Here is a 17820-nt window from a genome sequence, read left to right as displayed (position 1 = left end):
CCCTCCCCAGCTCATGCTTTGTCTCTCTGTCTCTCTCTCTCAAAAATAATAAATAAACATTTTTAAAAATTTTTAAATAAACTAAAGGGAAAGATGAAGCATCAAGCATGATGCCCCAGAAGAAATAAAATTTGAGATAAAATATGGGAAACAAGTAGAAAGTAAGAAAAGGGAAGAGAGAAACAGTTACAAGTGAAGGAATCAGTGTATGCAAAAGTTCAGTGGTTCTCAAGCTTCAGAGTGCATCACAATTATCTGGAGGGCTTGTCAAAACAGACATTTCTGTGAGGTGCCTGAGTGGCTCAGTCAGTTAAGTGTCTTGATATGATTCAGGTCATGATCTCAGGGTTGGTGAATCAAGCCCCGGGTCAGGCTCTGTGCTGACAGCGTAGAGCCTGCTTAGGATTCTCTTTCTCTGTCCCTCTCTGAAAATAAATAAAATTTAGACACACACACACACACACACACACACACACACACACTTCTGAGCCCTGTCCTAAAAACTATGTTTCAGCAGGCCTGGGTCAGGGTCCAAGAATTTGCACATATTGCACCTCTAACAAGTTTTCGGGTGACACAGGTGTTGCTGCTCTGGGAACATATTTTGAAAACTACTGGATTAGAGAATTAGAGAAAGATCACTATGACGAGTCCCTGGCTAACTATGGAACAAATGATTGAGAAGACAGAAATGTAGAGAGAAGACAGATGAATTCAGCCCTTATAGGATTTTTTTTGCCATAGTTTTGAGAGCAATTGGACTGACCTTAATGGATTTTAAGCCAGGAACTGATATGATCACATCTGTCTTAAAAAATCCCTGGGATATGGTATGCAGAATGAATTGAAGGGAAGTAAGAAGAATGCATGCCAGAAGAGCCTTTAGGAGATTATTCCAGGAGTAAAGAGGAGAGCAATGGCAGGGTGATAGGAGAGGCAGTGCAAAGATTTAGAGAGATATGAAGGATAATCAGTAGGGAAAAGTCAGTATGACTTGGTAATAAATTCAGTGTAAGAGTATTGGAGAGGGAAGAGTTAAGAATGACCTAAGAATTCTGTTTTCTGGTTCCCAGATGATAGTGTGTGGTACATTCCAGGGAACAAGACCCTTAAAAGGACAGATTGGAAATGGAGGTGATGAAAAGAAAAGGGAAATATAATGTGGATTTAAGATATTGGGGGTTTTGTTTTGGTTTTGGTTTTTGGTTGTTGTTTTGTTTTGTTTTGTTTTGTTTTGTTTTTTAGTGGAAATGTCAAATGCTCATTTGGATGTATTTGGCCCTGGAGCTGAGAAGAGAAGTATGTGTCAAGAATAAAAATTTGAAAGCCATTGACCTATTAATGGAATTTGGAGTTTTGTGTATAGATCAAATCATCAAAGATTTAAGTATAGAATGAGATTACAAAAAGGCCTAGAACTAGTTTAAGGAAACAAAACTAGACAGCAAAACCATATGAGCTGATAAAGGAAACTGAGAAGAATAGATATGTAAGAGGGGAAAAAACACAGTGCTGTTTAGATGCCTAATCATTTTCATATGGATTTTTATTTAACATTATTTTCCCATTTCTAAAGATGTTTATAAAACATCAGTGATCTGATGTTTTATTATCATCTATAGAAACTGTTTCTAATCTTTTAAATTCTCTTTTTGGAAAATCTTATTGTCTAACAGCATGCTCTTATAATTTGTAGTCCACAATAAGATTTTTTTTTTAACTTGAAAGTGGCATTTAAAGAAATCTGCTGGAAAACCAGTTCTAAATGTGACCTACCAGGGAAAATTGGAATATATGGTCTCTTTACATTAGCCATATATTAGATCTTCTAGATCTATATGTTTTAAGTTTCCTACTACATTTTCTCTTATTTTCAATTGCTTCGTCTTGTACTTTCTGGGGGATTTCTTCAGTGATATTTGAAGCACTAAAAATTCGGGTTATTAGGTTTATATAGGGACTTTTTGTTTCCTATGGCTTTCCTGGGCAGAGATCGAGAGGAAAGCAACTTTACAATTTATGACTCTTTGTGGGGGCACCCCTTCCCTTACCAAATGTCAGTATTTCAGTATTTTTGTTTGTTTCCTCTTGATAATACAATTATTCTGCCATCTTCCAATGTCTGGTCTGTTTTTAAGGGGCAGACTGAGAAAGAAGAGAGGTCTCTGAGTTTGGCATGTCAGCTGACTCACACCCCCCACCCCCACCCCCCCCCAGCCTTCAGCCTGCTGCCTCATTTCTGCATTCCACTGGGACTCACTTCTTCCACATCCAGAGGCTTCACAGCTCTGTCCATCTCCAGAATTATCCCCCTGCTTTCTGAAGTCAGAAAGCACTGACTCTGCCTTTCAAACAATTTTAGCACCGGTCTGTCACTGTCCACTATCATTCCTCATGGACCCTCTCAAGAGATCAGTAGGAAAAAAAGGCCCTTTTCTTAGCTGAATCTCCTCTGTAGGTAGACCCTTGGAATGTAAATTCCTCCACTCTACTAAATCATTTACAACTCCTTTGTCTTCTTTGTTTTCCAGAATAATTGGAAATGTTATTTTGGTCCTGGTGTCTACTTACATTTTTACATTTGAAACTTACTCTACTTGAAATTTATTTTACAATATAATTTGCTACAAATCTTCATTTTTTTTCTGCTAAAATAATCAGTTGTCCTAGTGCAATATATTTAATTATCCATTACTTTCTCATCAATTAATGATTCTAGCTTTTTTATAGATGAAAGACTATATATTTCCTTGGGTTTGAAAAGATTTTCACAAGGCTTCGTATGTATTAAATGAAATGAAATTATATGTAAAACTATGTAGCATGTAATCTTGAACATGCTCTTAATACAACAGGCATTACTGTACTGTTTCCTTCTCAAGTATAATAATTAGAGTAGTTAAAATACAACTTAATAAACATGCTGAACAAGTAGAAAGTAGAAGAAAGCTTTGCATTTTATATTGTTGTTCCATTTTTTTTCTCTCTTGTATTAAGCAGAACCTTTCCTTTGTCCTTTTCTTAGCATATTATGATGATATGACTCCCTTCAATTTTAAGGCTTTCTCAACTTATAAAAGCCATTCACTGTGACTTCTTTTGGTGAATGGCTCATTATATTTTCCAAGACCCTGTTGTTTTACCATCTTTGAAAACAAATAAAAATGACACTTCTAAACACTCCACTAAAACAAATTAGATTTATTCTGAAGAGCCCAGTGAACAGCATTTTGAATGAGATCCATAATGGGCTTTTTAATTAAATGAATATAGTCATTTCATAGAGGCAATTCTCATTAGTAGAGCAGTATTGAGATGACCGTTTCATTCTAATTGTGCTGTGTGTTTATATAAGGGGCCTCATTTTAGGGTTGGTTTGAATAGATTTATATCTAATTGTGTCTTGACACCTAACACACATTTGAGAGGTAAATAGTACTTCTTTTTCAAAGACAAATAGTAAATAAAACAAGAAAATAAAAACATTTTTCCCAGTAATTTGCTTTTCTTTTATCTGAATCGGGTGGAAGAGAAATTAGACTTCACATATTGTCTTCTGTTAATTACTTGGCTTTTCTTTTATTTCTTTACCTTCAGCAATGGAGTGAATGTTTGTGTCTCCTAAAAATTCATTATATTGAAACTGTAACACCCAGTGTGGTTCTATTTGGAGATGGGCCTCTAAAAAACTAATGAAGGTTAAATGAAGTCATACGGGTGGGGTCCTGATATGATTCATGTCCTTAAGAAGAGCCACTAGCAAGTTCACTTGCTCTCCTTCTCCACATCAATGAACCCAAGTAAGGCCAGAGGCATTGTACAATAGAGAATGCTGTGAACTTCAAGCCAGGAAGAGTCTTCACCAAAAAACAACTGTACTGGTATCCTGATCTCAGACTTCCAGCCTCCAGAAGAGTGAGAAAATGAATTTCTGTTGTATAAGTCACCCAGTCTGTGGTATTTTTATGGCACCTTGAGCTAACGAATGCACTTCCTTACATACAGTTCTGAAATGCTAATATTCTGAGTTACTGTGAGAGTAGGTATGTAAGTGTCAGATACAACTCTAAGGAAAATTATTAAAGAAGCATGAGTTTAACATATCTTTCTACAAGTTTGAGCTTTCATTATCTGAAAGTCTTCATTGATAGATACCATTAGGACAAAGTACCAAGAAATATTGGAACATTTTACAAGTGGAGAATGGGATTCCAGGTAGACTTATCTAGATATAAAAATATGTATGAAAGTGACTTTCTTCTGTAAGGTACAGTGTGAAAAGTTGGGGGTGAAGAGTAACTTTCCAATGGCAGAAATCTAACAAACATTACCTCAGCTAAGTCATTAAGGATAACATCCTCAGTGGTAAGTCATCTCAACAGTATGTACATTTGGTATGATAGTCCTTGGTATGTGATATTTCTGCTTAAAACCCACTATTATAGTCTAACTATGAGAAAACTATCAGACAAACACAAATTTAAATCTATCCTAAAAAATACATGACCTATACTCCTCAAAACCACAACAGTCATCAGTAGAGTCTAAGGAGACAAATAAAATAAATAATATGTATTCTAGATAGGATGTTGCAATAGGTAAAAGGTCATTAGGTAAAAACTAAAGAAATGAAAATAAAGTATGAACTTTAATGAATAATAATGTATCAGTGATTGTTCGTTAGTTAAGGCAAATATACCCTAAAAAATGTAAGATGTTAATACTAGAATAGGGGAAACTGGGTAAGGTGCATATGGGAACTCTATACAATACTACAACCTTTCAGTAAATCTGAAAGTACTTGGAAATAATGTTTATTTTTAAATTGTATATGTAAGGTATGCTATATTTTTATTTGTGTTTATCCAAAGTCAGCAAGACCCATAGACCAGGATAGAGAGCCCACTTTCTCCAAAGATCAGTAGTTCTAATGCTGTTAGGAATGCTGCACATACTCTTATCCATGTCACATCCTAGATTTCTGTCCCTAGGTACCATGTATATTAGTCAGGAGAGGCTAGGCTTAGATAGTTTTTAAGTGGCTTCAAGTAATCCAGTTTTATTTCTTTCTCACATTTCATTTCCAGTTTGGGACACCAAGGGATCTTGGAACACTCAGGGACCAAGACTAATGGGAGCCTCATATAATAACATCAACTTAATTAATATTTCCAGGTTCGCCAGAATAAGAAAAGATATCCTCGATTTTTTTTTTAACTTTTTTAAGTTTATTTATTTTGAGAGAGAAAGAGAGAGCGTGTGTGAACAGGGAAGGGCAGAGAGAGAATCCCAAGCAGGCTCTCCACTGTAAGCTCAGAGCCAGATACTGGGCTCAAACCCAAAAACTGTGAGAATCAGGACCAGAACCAGAACCAAGAGTCAGATGCTTAACCAACTGAGCCACCCAGGTGCCCCAGCCTGAATAATTTCATATAAGAATTTCACTGCCTTAGTCTAGAAATGAAATGTGTTACTTTTCCTCATAGCCCCCACCAGAATTTGTCATATGACAATGCCAACTGAAAGAATAATGGAGAATGTAGGGAAAGAAATGGAATATTCGGTGTGTAGTAAATTTACCATCGATTTCCTCATTTTTTACTATTCTTTGGCTTACTTTTATCTATTCTTTACTACTTCCAAGGTATTTAGAACACTGTTTTTTATAAACCTTGCTTAGTCTTTGATACTCAAAATACTCTCAAGCCCTTCTCTAGAGGAACTGTGAAACCCAATACAGATTTGAATTTTCTATCCTCTCCTATGGACTACACACAATATTCATGCTTCCTCCAATTTGTGCCCGCCTAAGACTTATCATTGGAAATAATAATAAGACACATGAAATGAGTGTACGTGTGAATATGGGAAATTATTATTTTAAAGTTATTGCCTAGTGATGGGGAAAAGTACAAGTTATTCTATGGTTCATCTCCTAAAATCATTACTTGAAGATTGTCTCCAATTCCAGTGTCATCAATTAGGATAAGGTCCCCAACTGCATTTTGATCAGGCTTGGTGAGGCTTTATTTTCATAAGGAAATTGCCCTCTTGCCTTCTAAATTGGATAATTACAATTCTAAAAGCCCACTCAGAAATGTAAATGCCCAATCACCTATGAAAATGCTATGTTTTGACGTGCACTTAGTGCATCTGTGCCTATGTGTATAGTTGAACTAGCTTGTACTTCTTGGTACAAGCTCAGATTATATTTACCTTTCTTAATAACATCAAAAACTAAGTGATGACAAATTAGAATCTCTTTCTTGATGTGGTAGTTAATGGCTATTAGAAAAACATATTGGCAAATTTTGACAAGAAGGGGTTTGCTATCTAAATACTGCTACACATTTGTGTAATGTGTTAAAATCACAACTAATCATTAAAGCTCATTTTTGTATGATATATTCTGGTCTCTGATATACAGATTAAACTTCTCTCGATACAGAAAGCAACCCTTCAACTAAGCAAGCACAGACACCAACATATACATATGTGACTTCTTTGAAGTTCTAATCTCTTTATTATTATTATTATTATTATTATTATTATTATTATTATTTAATTAAGTTATCTCTACACCTATCGTGGGTCTCAAACTCACGACCCCAAGATCAAGAATGCATGCTCTACTGACTAATCCAGCCAAGCGCCCAAGTTTTAATCTCTTCAGTTGTACGTCAAACAGTAAGGAAAATCTAATTTAGGAAATGTGGAGGAGACTTTCATATACACTTACGTGTTCTACAGGTTTTCAATCACATCAGTCTCTTTTAGGAAATTTCAGATGAGCATATTCTTTACCTCTGTAAACTGTGCTGTGACCCATAAATTTGTAAAGCTGAATATTGTGTGAATTCTAGAAATATTACCTCTCTATTAAAAATGTAGCAGACTTTCTATAATCTTTTAATACAGACTTTTCTTCTAGTACTAAGGGGAACCCAATGATCTATTAGGCTGATTTTTAAATTCACATCTTAAACCTCCTAACGCTGAGGTTTGCTTGCTGCACCAAGTAGAATTCCCTCTCCTTTCCTTTCTGTGTTTCTCTTTATACTCACAATTAACTGTAGAGTTAGGAGTTTATTTTGACCTATGATGCTCTTAACGTGGGTTGTTCTATTGAACCTCTTTGTTCATCAAACGTGTAGGTGTTACATATGGAAAAGGTGAAAAGTAACCGGATTATATCAACGTTGAATAAATTATTTCCTCTCAGTCTTGCAAATGATGTTGCACTGACACTGAGTCATGTTTATAATCTTAATCCATTTCTCTCCATTTCTGGGTCTTCACCTAGACCACTCTTACTCATCCTTCATATATAACTTCCAGGATCGCTTTCATCAGAAAGGGTGCTCTCGGTTTTTAATTCTTATCCTGTCTCTTATCTGTTGACCTCCATGTTCCCCATACTTCCTGTGGCGGAGTGTATCACTGCATAACTACTTGTCCATTTGCCTATATCATTCTTAGGTTTCCCTTACAAGATGGAATATGCTATTATGACTATTATGGTTTCATCAATGTGGTACATATTCCTTGAGACGTAAGTATTCTTCCAGAAATTGCCATTGGATATCACATAGACAGTTAATGTAAGAGCCAGGATTCACATCTAAGCTTATTTGATGCCCAAACCATGTTCTTGACCTTTGACATATCCTGTCACTGCTATTATGACGTTAGAGGATACTAAATTATTTTTTAGCGTTTTTTTTGTTTTGTTTTTAGACTTTCTAATTAGTGCCACATATCTCTGTCCTAATTTCTATTCAATCATGTACAAATTTAGTTACAGTAATGTTACTATGTATTTTGATATTTTCTAGTAAAATCCATCTTTTCTGCTTTTCCAGGGCTCCTTCTTCAACTTCCTGATGTTCCACATCTTTATTGCCTTTTTTTAAATTTCTGCCCCATATCTTTTTGCAAATGCTGCCCATACTAATTTTCTATGTAGAACCTGTCAGGATTTGATGTCATTTCAATGAAAATCCCACTGAGCAATGAAAACCCCATTGAGTTTTATTCAAATAAAACTCAAATAAAAAGCAAATGTAGTGGTACATGCAACCATCTACTTGCCCTATACTTACATTTTTGATAACATTCCTTAATACAATGTAAATATTAATCTAATGATAATACCAAAAGTTTATGGTTTATTGTCTGAATGCCCTGTGTTTATCTTATTTAATTATTTGTGGTATCCTTTTTGTTGCAAACTTCTCATTTTGAAATAATTATGGATTCACAGGAAGTTGCAAAGAACACACAGAGAGTTTTCAGATACCATTCACCCAGTTTTGCCCATACGTTACATCTTACACAGCTGTGTAGTACAGTAGCAAAACCAGGAAACTGATAATACAATAAAATGTAAGTATAAATATAGTTGTATGACATTTTATCATATGTGTGTATTCATGAAATCACCACATCAATACACAACATACAGAACTACTGTAGCACCATAAAGGTTCTGATTGCTACCCCTTTATGGCCACATCCAAATCCCTCACAGTCACTGCTTTGTTCATCAAACCCTGACAACCATTAGTCAGTTCTGTCTATAACTTTGTTTTGAGAATGTTATGTAAATGGATTTATAAAGTATGTGACCCTTGGAGATTGCCTTTTTTTTCCCCACTGAAGACAGTGCCCTTGAGAGCAACATAGAAGTTGCTGCATATATTGACAATTTGTTCCTTTTTATTAATAGTATCACATGATACGTAGATACTACATTTTGTTTATCCATTTATGTGTTAAGTAACATTTTTGTTGCTTTCAATTTGGGGCTATTACAAAGAGAGTTGCTATAAAAAATATCACAGGTTTTTTTTGTGGATATAAGTTTTTATTTTTCTGGGATAAATGCCCAGAAGTGCAATTGATCTGTTGTATGGTAATGTATGGTTTATTTTTTTAAAGAAACTGCCTTGCTATTTTTCATAGCAACTCTGCCACTTTAGATTTCTACCAGCAGTGTGTGAAGGATTGACTTTCTTCATATTCTCACCAGCATTTGGTGTTGTCACTGTTTTTAATTTTAGCTGTTCTAATAGATGTGTAGTGATGTCTCATTGTGGTCTTAATTAGCATTTCCCTAACGACTATTGATATTGAACACCTTCTTCCATGCTTATATGCCATTCCATGGATGGCATCCTCTTCAGGGAAAATTCTTTTGCCCATTTGCTAATTAGTTTTTTTTCCCTGTGGTGTTTTGTGAGTTTGTTATAAATTCTCAATCCAAGTCATTTATCAGATATTTACTTTGCAAATATTTTCTCCCAGTCTGTAACTTATGTTTCCATTCTGTTTTAATGGGTCTTCACAAACAAAAGTGTTCAATTTTCATGAAGTACAGTTTATCTTTTTTTTTCTTTTGTGGACATCTTTTGGTGTCATGTTTAAAAACTCTTCACCTAGGCTGAGATCCCAAGGATTTTCTCCTATGTTTTTAAGAAGTGTTATAATTTTATGTCTTTATTTAAATCTACTGTCTATTTTGAATTAAGTTCTGTGGAAGTTGTGAGGCTTAGGTTGAGATTCATTTTTCTGCCCATGAGTATCATATTGCTCCATCAGTTTATTGAAAAGGCTGTTCTTCCTCCACTGAATTGCTTTTTTCCTTTCTCAAAACCAAACAAACAAACAGTATCTGTGTATCTGTTTCTGGATTATTTTCATCTATGTGTCTATGCTTTTGCTAATTCCACAGTCCTGATACTGTAGCTTATAGTAAGTCTTAAAATCAGGTAGACTGATAATTCCTACTACTTTATTCTATTTTTCAGAAATGTTACAGATATTTTACTTCCTTTGACTTTCCCTATAAACTTTAGAATAATCTTGTGTATATCTACAGACTATCTTGCTAGGGTTTGATAGGAATTATGTTGTGTGTGTACGACAGTTTACAGAAAATTGATGTCTTTTCTGTGTTGTCTTCTAATTCATGTCATGTTATGTCTTTCCATGTATTTAGATCTTCTTTGATTTCACTAGCACTTTATAATTTATAACCTAGCAGTACTGTATTTATTTTATTAGATGTATACCTAGGTATTACCTTTTTTTGAGGGGTTTGAACTGGTGTTGTATTTTTAATTTTGATCTTCATGTGTTCATTGCTAGCATATAAAAATGCAATTGATTTTTTAATGTTTATATTGCACTATGTGACATTTCTGAGCTCACACCTAAATTAATGAACTTTTTAATAGATTTTTGGCTTTGTCTACATAAACAATCAAGTCATCTTCAATTAGAAATTATTTCTTCTTTTCTAATCATATGTCTTTATTTCCTTTATTCAACTGTATCCTGTTGGCTACAACTTCCAATTCTTTGTTGAATAGCAGTAATGAGACTGGATAACCTTGTTTTATTCCTAAACATGGAGAAAAAGCATTAAGTGTTTTACTACTAGCTATAGTTTATTTGTAGTTTTTTTAGTCAAGTTCAAGAAGTCTTTCTATTCGTAGTTTTCTAAGAATTGTTATCGGGGCGCCTGGGTGGCGCAGTCGGTTAAGCGTCCGACTTCAGCCAGGTCATGATCTCGCGGTCCGTGAGTTCGAGCCCCGCGTCGGGCTCTGGGCTGATGGCTCGGAGCCTGGAGCCTGTTTCCGATTCTGTGTCTCCCTCTCTCTCTGTCCCTCCCCCGTTCATGCTCTGTCTCTCTCTGTCCCAAAAATAAATAAATGTTGAAAAAAAAAATTAAAAAAAAAAAAAAAAGAATTGTTATCATGAATGGATGTTGAGATTTGACAAATACTTTTTCTGCATCCATTGATAAGCTCATGTAATTTTTCTTTCCTAACCTCTTACCACAGCAGGTTATATTTCTTAGATTTGGAATATTGTTTTAGCCTTGCATCCCTAGAATAAATCCAGTTAGTTATGGTTTACTAGTTTATGTTTTTCTGAATTGTATTTGCTAATGTTTTGTTAAGATTATTTTTTAATGTCTATGGGGTGACTGGGTAGCTCAGTCAGTGAAGAGACTGACTCTTGGTTTTGGCTTAGGTCATGATCTCAGGGTTCATTGGTTAAACCCTACAACAGGCTCTGCACTCACAGTATGGAGCCTGCTTAGGATTATCTCTCTCCCTGTATTCTGCCCCTCCCCTGCTCATATGGTCTCTATCTCTAAATAAATAAATAAATAAACTTTAAAAAAATTTTTAAAAGAAATTTCTTGTCTCTATATATAAGGAATATTGATCTGTTTCTTCACTCACTTACTCACTCCCTCCTGTATTCCTTCTTTCCTTCTTTCTTTCCTTCCTTCCTCCCTTCCTTCCTTCCTTTTCTCTCTTTCTTTTTACCATCTTACCATCTGGATTTTATATGAGGGTAATATTAACTGCATCAAATGAGGTGAAAAAGTCTTCCCTCTTCTATTTTTTACATGAGCTTGTTTAAAATTAGTTCTTGTTATTTTTGTTAGTTCTTCTTAAAACATGTAGTATGCTTTTCCAATGAAACTATTTGAGCTTGAGATTTCTTTTTCAGAAGAATTTAATTTCTTTTTTTAATTTTTTTAAATGTTTATTTTGAGAGAGAGAGAGAGAGAGAGAGAGAGAGAGAGAACAAGAGGGGGAGAGCCAGAGAGAGAGGGAGAATCTGTAGCAGGCTCCAGGCTCTGAGCTATCAGCACAGAGCCTGACGTGGGGGCTCAAACCCACAAACTGTGAGATCATGACCTGAACCAAAGTTGGATGCTTAACCAACTGAGCCACTCAGGTGCCCCTTTAATTTCTTAATATAAGCAGCTCCATAACTATTATCTATTTCATATTGGCTGGATAGTGCTAATTTGTGCTTTCAATAATTGGTCCATTTCATCTATGTTGTCAGATTAATTTGTGTAGAGTTATTTTTTATTTGTTCCCTAATTATCCCTTTTGATGCCAGTAACGACTCTAGAGATATCTCTTATTTCATTCATGACATTGGTATCTTCTCTCCTTTTTTCTAATCTGTTACACCAGAGATTCATCATTTTTACTGATCTTTTCCAATAACCAAATTTTGTTATATTGATTTTCTTCGTTGTTTCTCGGTTTTCTCACATAATTAATTTCTGCTAGTTTTGTTTGTTTATTATTTTCTTTCTTCTGCATACTTTGAGCTTATTTTTGTTCCTCTTTTTCTAGTTTCTTGATATGAAAGCTTAGATTATTGATTTGAGATTTTTAATTTTTGCTAATATAGGCCTTTAGTGATATGCATGTCCCTTCACCACTACTTTAGCTGCATCCCACATATATTGATAGGTTAATTTTATTTTCATTCTGTTGAATGTATCCTTTTCCATTTCCCTTAATATTTTCTTTTTGACTTCTAGATCACTTAGAAATATAGTGTTTAGTTTCCAAGTATTTGTAGGTTATCCTATTATTGCTCTATTACTGACTTTCTACTCTGATGCTATTGTGGTGAGAGAATACACTGCATGTGATTTAAATTCTTTTTAATATTTTGAGTTTGTTTCATGATTAAGATATGGCCTATTTTGATAAATGTTCTGTGGACATAATATGTAATCTATGCTTATTATATGGTATAGCCTATAAATGTCTATCAGATCCTGTTGGTTAAAGACAATGTTCAGTTCTTTTATATTTGCCTAATTTATGTCTAGTTGTCTATCCACCTGAGAGATGGGGGTGGGAAACTTAACTATAATTGTGTGTTGATCTATTTCTTCTTCAGTCTAGCAGTTTCACTTCACATATTTTGCAGCTCTGTTGTTTAATGCATGCACATTTAGTATCGTGGATTGGCCCTTTTATCACTCTGCAGTGACCTACTCCGTTCCTTGTAATTTTCTTTGCTGGGAAGTCTACTTAGTCTGATATATCAATACAGCCACTCCTGTTTTCCTTTGGTTATTTGCATATTCTTTCTAAATACTTTAACTTCCAAACTCTATCATTATACAGATATTCCCCACTTTTTTGAAAGTTTGCATTATGCCACTTCACATTTATGAAAGATCTACATTAGTACCTCTTTCCATTAATCTAAAATAATCCGGAAAGGATTTTTACTTTTATGAAAAAAGGCAAAAAGAGCACTTAGTGTTTCTTTTGCAGTAAGTCATTAGAGAGGCAGCACCAACCAGTCGTGGCCAGAGTGGCACCACCTAGCTCCTTCCCCAGGAACTATGCTCAGCATCTCAGAATCAAGCCTCCCTAGCTTTGAATTGTATCTGTGAGCATCTGTGCTTTATCTGGATTTGTTTTGTGCATCCATCAGCAAGATATGTCGTAAGGTATCAGAAAAGCCTAAGAGAGGTTATTTTGACGTCTGGGAATGCTGGAAATTTTTTTCCATATAAATTAATGATAACTGCTTCTTTACTTGATACCATTTCATACCATATGAAAGGTTTCCTAAGAACGCTCTGCTTACAGATAGTTGAGGGAAACCTGTATTTTAAGTGAGGTTCTTATAGATAGCATACAGTTGTATCATATTTTTAAATCTACTTTCAATCTTTATCTTTTAATTATTCTAATTAGACTATTTACATATAATGTAATTATTGATATATTTAGGCTTATGACTGTCATTTTATTTTTTGTTCTTTGTTTTGTTTTTCATTTCTGTGTTTTCTTTTTCTTCTCTTGCTGTAGGTTACTTAAACATTGTTTAGAATTCCATTTTAACTTATCTGTGATGTCTGTACGTGTATCCCTTTGTATAGAATTTTTAATTATTTGCTTTAGGTTTTATATTGTATCCACATAACTTATAACAGTCTACCGGTGTCATCTTTTGACCAGTTTGAGGAGTGTACAAAAACTTTTCTCTCCTTACCTTATTCTACCTTAACTCAATTTATAACATAATTATCTTTTTTTTTCTCAACGTTTATTTATTTTGGGGGCAGAGAGAGACAGAGCATGAACGGGGGAGGGGCAGAGAGAGAGGGAGACACAGAATCAGAAACAGGCTCCAGGCTCTGAGCCATCAGCCCAGAGCCTGACGCGGGGCTCGAACTCATGGACCGTGAGATCGTGACCTGGCTGAAGTCGGACGCTTAACCGACTGCGCCACCCAGGCGCCCCTATAACATTATTATCTTAAATAATTCCTGTTGAGAGCTAAAATAGACCATTTTATAATTTTTGCTTTAATCGTCAGATATAATTTAGAAAACTTAATAGGAAAAGAGAACTCTGTTGTATTTACCTATAATTTTACTTTCTGTTGTTTTTTTCTTTCTTTTTGTTGTTTCAGAATTTGTTCTTTTGTCATATCTTTTCTGTTTAGATTACTTCTTTAAGCATTCTTTTAGGGCAAATCATCTGGCAACAATTCTTATTTGTTTTTTGTTTCTCTTTTGTTTATTTTGCTTTATTTTCAGTCATCTGAGACTGTCTTGATTTCCTTTTTATTTCTGAAGGATATTACTCTTGGATGTATATTCTGGAATGAAGTTCACTTATTTCAGCCCTTTAAAATCATGCTATCTCCTTTTGGCCTCCACAAATTCTTATCAGGAATTCACTTGCTTTGGAAAACTTTGCCCATATAGGTAATGTGTTGTTTCTCTCTGTCTGCTTTCAAAATTTTTCTTTTCATTTTCAGAAGTTTACTACATGTCTAGGCATGAATTTCTTTGGGACTACCATGTTTGGGATTGGCTCCGTTTCTTAAATTCCTAAATGTATGTCTTTTGCTAATTTGGGGAAGTTTTCAACTTTTATTTCTTTGAATATGTTTTCCAACTCTTCTTTTTTCTCCTTTTCCTGGAACTCTGATAGCATTCATGTTAGATCTCTTGTAATCGTCTCACAGATCTCCGGGTCCCTCCTTTTGCATTATACTTCCAGATTATATTCTTTCTGTTCAAAATGCGTAATTTTTGTTGTTCTCCCTTCAGGATTCTTCTTTACATTTTCCATTTCTTTGCTTAGGATTTCTTTTAAAAAATATACCAAATGTGTTCATAATCATGGAAGTAGTTTTATGACGACTGATTTAAAATCCTTGTTAGATATTCTAACAGTTGTATCACCTAAGTGTTGGCATCTGTTGATTGCCTTTTCTTATTCAAATTGAGATCTTCCTGGCTCTTTGTTAATTCAAGAGATATTTTAATTAAGTCCTAGATATTTTGGGAACTATGTATGAGACTTTTGACCTCATTAAAATATTGTTTTAGCTAGCCTTCTTTGCTACTAATGTGGCAGGGGAAGATAAAGTGCTGCTCATTTCTGCCAGGTTACAGTGAAAGTCCAGATTCCCCACTTCTCTGGCTCTAGAGGAGGTAACTTCTCTTTACTACTGAGTAGTGATAAAGTGACTATCTAGTAGGCCCACTCTGATACCACCTCAGTCTAGAGTAAGGAGGGGTACCCTATTACCCTCAGTCAAGGATAGAAGTGTAGGATTCCCACATGGTCTCCACTGATGCCAAAGTAGAAAAAGACACACCAGTTATCACTCATTCTGCAAGGATCAGAGTCCTAGCTCACCACTCAGACTTCTTTCAGCCATCCTAATTGACAGAAGGGTTGGGTAAAAAAACATGTTTTTTGATGTTTATTTTATTTTTGGGAAAGAGAGAGTCAAAGCTCCAGTGGGGGAGGGGCAGAGAGAGAGGAAGACATAGAATCTGAAGCAGGCTCCAGGTTCTGAGGTGTCAGCACAAAGCCTGATGTAGAGCTTGAACTCATGAACTGCGAGATCATGACCTGAGCCGAAGCCAAATGCTTAATCAACTGTGCCACCCACTCATTTTTTTAATGAGAAGTAAGCTTTTATTTTCTTGTTTCATAAATAAGTTTGGCTAAATTGGTTGCTTTATGATGATTAGTGAAAGAGACCAAATTCCATATCCTTTTCTGATTTCTTCAACCTTGGCTGGGCTGTGGCAGCAGCAGGTGCAGCAGTGGTGTTAGTGGCCATGGGGTGGCAGCCACAAATACAGATGAATCAGCCAAGAAGGCCTTGACCTTTTCAGCAATTGGGAAGGTGTAATCAGTCTCCACAAAGCCAGGATCCACTTGTATCCATTGATGGTAGAATGGGGCACTGATGCAACAGTCAGATACCCTATCCGGAGACATATACTGGCAACACTGTGGAGACCTTCCAGGAAGCAAGAATGCAGAGTTTCTTCTGTGATGTCAAGCATTTCAGGGTTGTAGAGCCTGTCATTGTCAAACATGTGCTGGATGACTATCTAAAAAGAGAAGGAGGAGATGTTCAGCATGTTGAGCAGTATGGCTTCGCTGGCTCCCACTTTGTCTCTGTCTTAAATAGCTGCACATCATCAGGATTTCAGTGGTGCCCCTGGAGATTTTAGTGGTGATGCCTAAAGCCTGGAAGAAGGAGGTCTTCTTGGGCCCCAGAACAGTGTTCTGGACTGGCACAGTGACTTCACATAAGATTATGGCACCAGCACAGCCATAGCTGGTACCTTATAAGCCAGCATCATGTCCCTGATCTCAGTGAGGTCTTCCTTGGAGAACACAAAAGCCACATTCCCCCCAAAGGTGAGGCGATAGTTTTTGCAGAGCAGGGTTGTTCTCCAGATGCCTTCAGATAGCCTGTGTATCAGTATTCTTGCCCATCAGCACCACAGCCTTCCTACAGAGGGACATGGGGATCTGCTGCATCTGCTTGGAACCCACATTTCCTGCTCCCACAGTGAAGCATTTTGGATATTCATCCAAAAGTTGGATGATTGTAAGGAAGTAGTTGGACTTCCAGGTCACCCCATCTTCCCTGGGCCCCATTATCAGGAATTGCCTCACAAGGTTTAAAGATGATGTCACTCATAAGGAGGCCTGGAGAGAGGAAGGGCCAATTTTTACAACCAGTGGAGAGTGGAAGTCTAGGTTACACCCTAGGCATTTGCTGGTGTGAATGGAGGTGGAGACAAAAGTTTTTCTGTGATGTTTGGATATAGTAAAGTAGCTGTTTGCTAAACTTTTCTAAAGTTTTTTTTTTTTTTTAATCTTGTTAGACTGCCTCTTGTCCTTTAACTAAACAGGAGGAGGCTTTTGTTAGGGCTTTTATTGTCTGTGCCCATTGGTGTTTACAAGTTACTGGCTTTTATAACACCAAATCTGCAATTTATAAAGAAAAAAGAAAACCCACAGACTTGGTATTGTGTTATTTCCTGGATGCCAAAGTCCCTTGCCAGTCTGCCCTTTTCTCTACAGTGTTTTACCACTATAATTAGCCGAAAGAGTAGAGGATTACTTCTTCATTTTTTAGGAAAGAGAAAATAATCACTTAAAACACTGGTAGCAAAATTAAAACAAATAAGCAAAGAGTTCTAAGTTGTTAGATTACATGTCTAAGATTTTGGGTTGGCTCAGTCACTTAAGCGTCTGGTTCGCTAAACTCTTGGTTTCAGCTCAGGTCATGATACCACGGTTTTGTGAGTCTGAGCCCCACATTGTTCTCTGCACTGGCAGCACGGATTCTGTCTTTCCTTCTCTCTCTGCCCCTCCCCTACTCATGCTGTCTCTGTTTCTTTCAGAATAAATAAATAAGCAAAAATATTTATAAATTCTCATATTTCTGACAATGTACTTTTGGTGCCACAACTTACATATTACATAAGGATAAATGTGTGTGTGTGTGTGTCTGTGTGTCTGTGTTTCTCTCTCTAAAAATACTCAGAAATTTTGTTTGTTTTCTTTACCCTTGACATTTACGACTTCTACGGGGATAATCACAAAGTTGAGGTGCTCTCTTTATTTATGTTACATGATAGAATTTAAGCCATCTTGATCTCCAGTTTCAAGTGTTTCTTCACCCCAGAAAAATTCATTT

General features: G+C 35.8%; 1 protein-coding gene and 1 long non-coding RNA gene across 2 annotated transcripts in view; one reads left to right on the top strand and one right to left on the bottom strand.

Moving 5' to 3' along the window:
• LRRTM4 (leucine rich repeat transmembrane neuronal 4) overlaps positions 1-17820 on the top strand; it is a 713234-nt gene that overhangs the window by 256623 nt on the left and 438791 nt on the right. The window lies entirely within an intron of this gene.
• LOC125162489 (uncharacterized) lies at positions 5376-16747 on the bottom strand. Its single transcript, XR_007151051.1, has 3 exons — positions 16628-16747; positions 10333-10338; positions 5376-5386 (listed from the first exon to the last, which is right to left on the bottom strand). It is a non-coding gene; the product is annotated as an uncharacterized LOC125162489 (long non-coding RNA).

The sequence above is a fragment of the Prionailurus viverrinus genome, chromosome A3, assembly GCF_022837055.1.
Source record: "Prionailurus viverrinus isolate Anna chromosome A3, UM_Priviv_1.0, whole genome shotgun sequence".
Classification (NCBI taxonomy): Eukaryota; Metazoa; Chordata; class Mammalia; order Carnivora; family Felidae; genus Prionailurus; species Prionailurus viverrinus.
The sequence above is the reverse complement of the archived record's forward strand: the minus strand, read 5'-3'. Positions and strand labels throughout refer to the sequence as shown.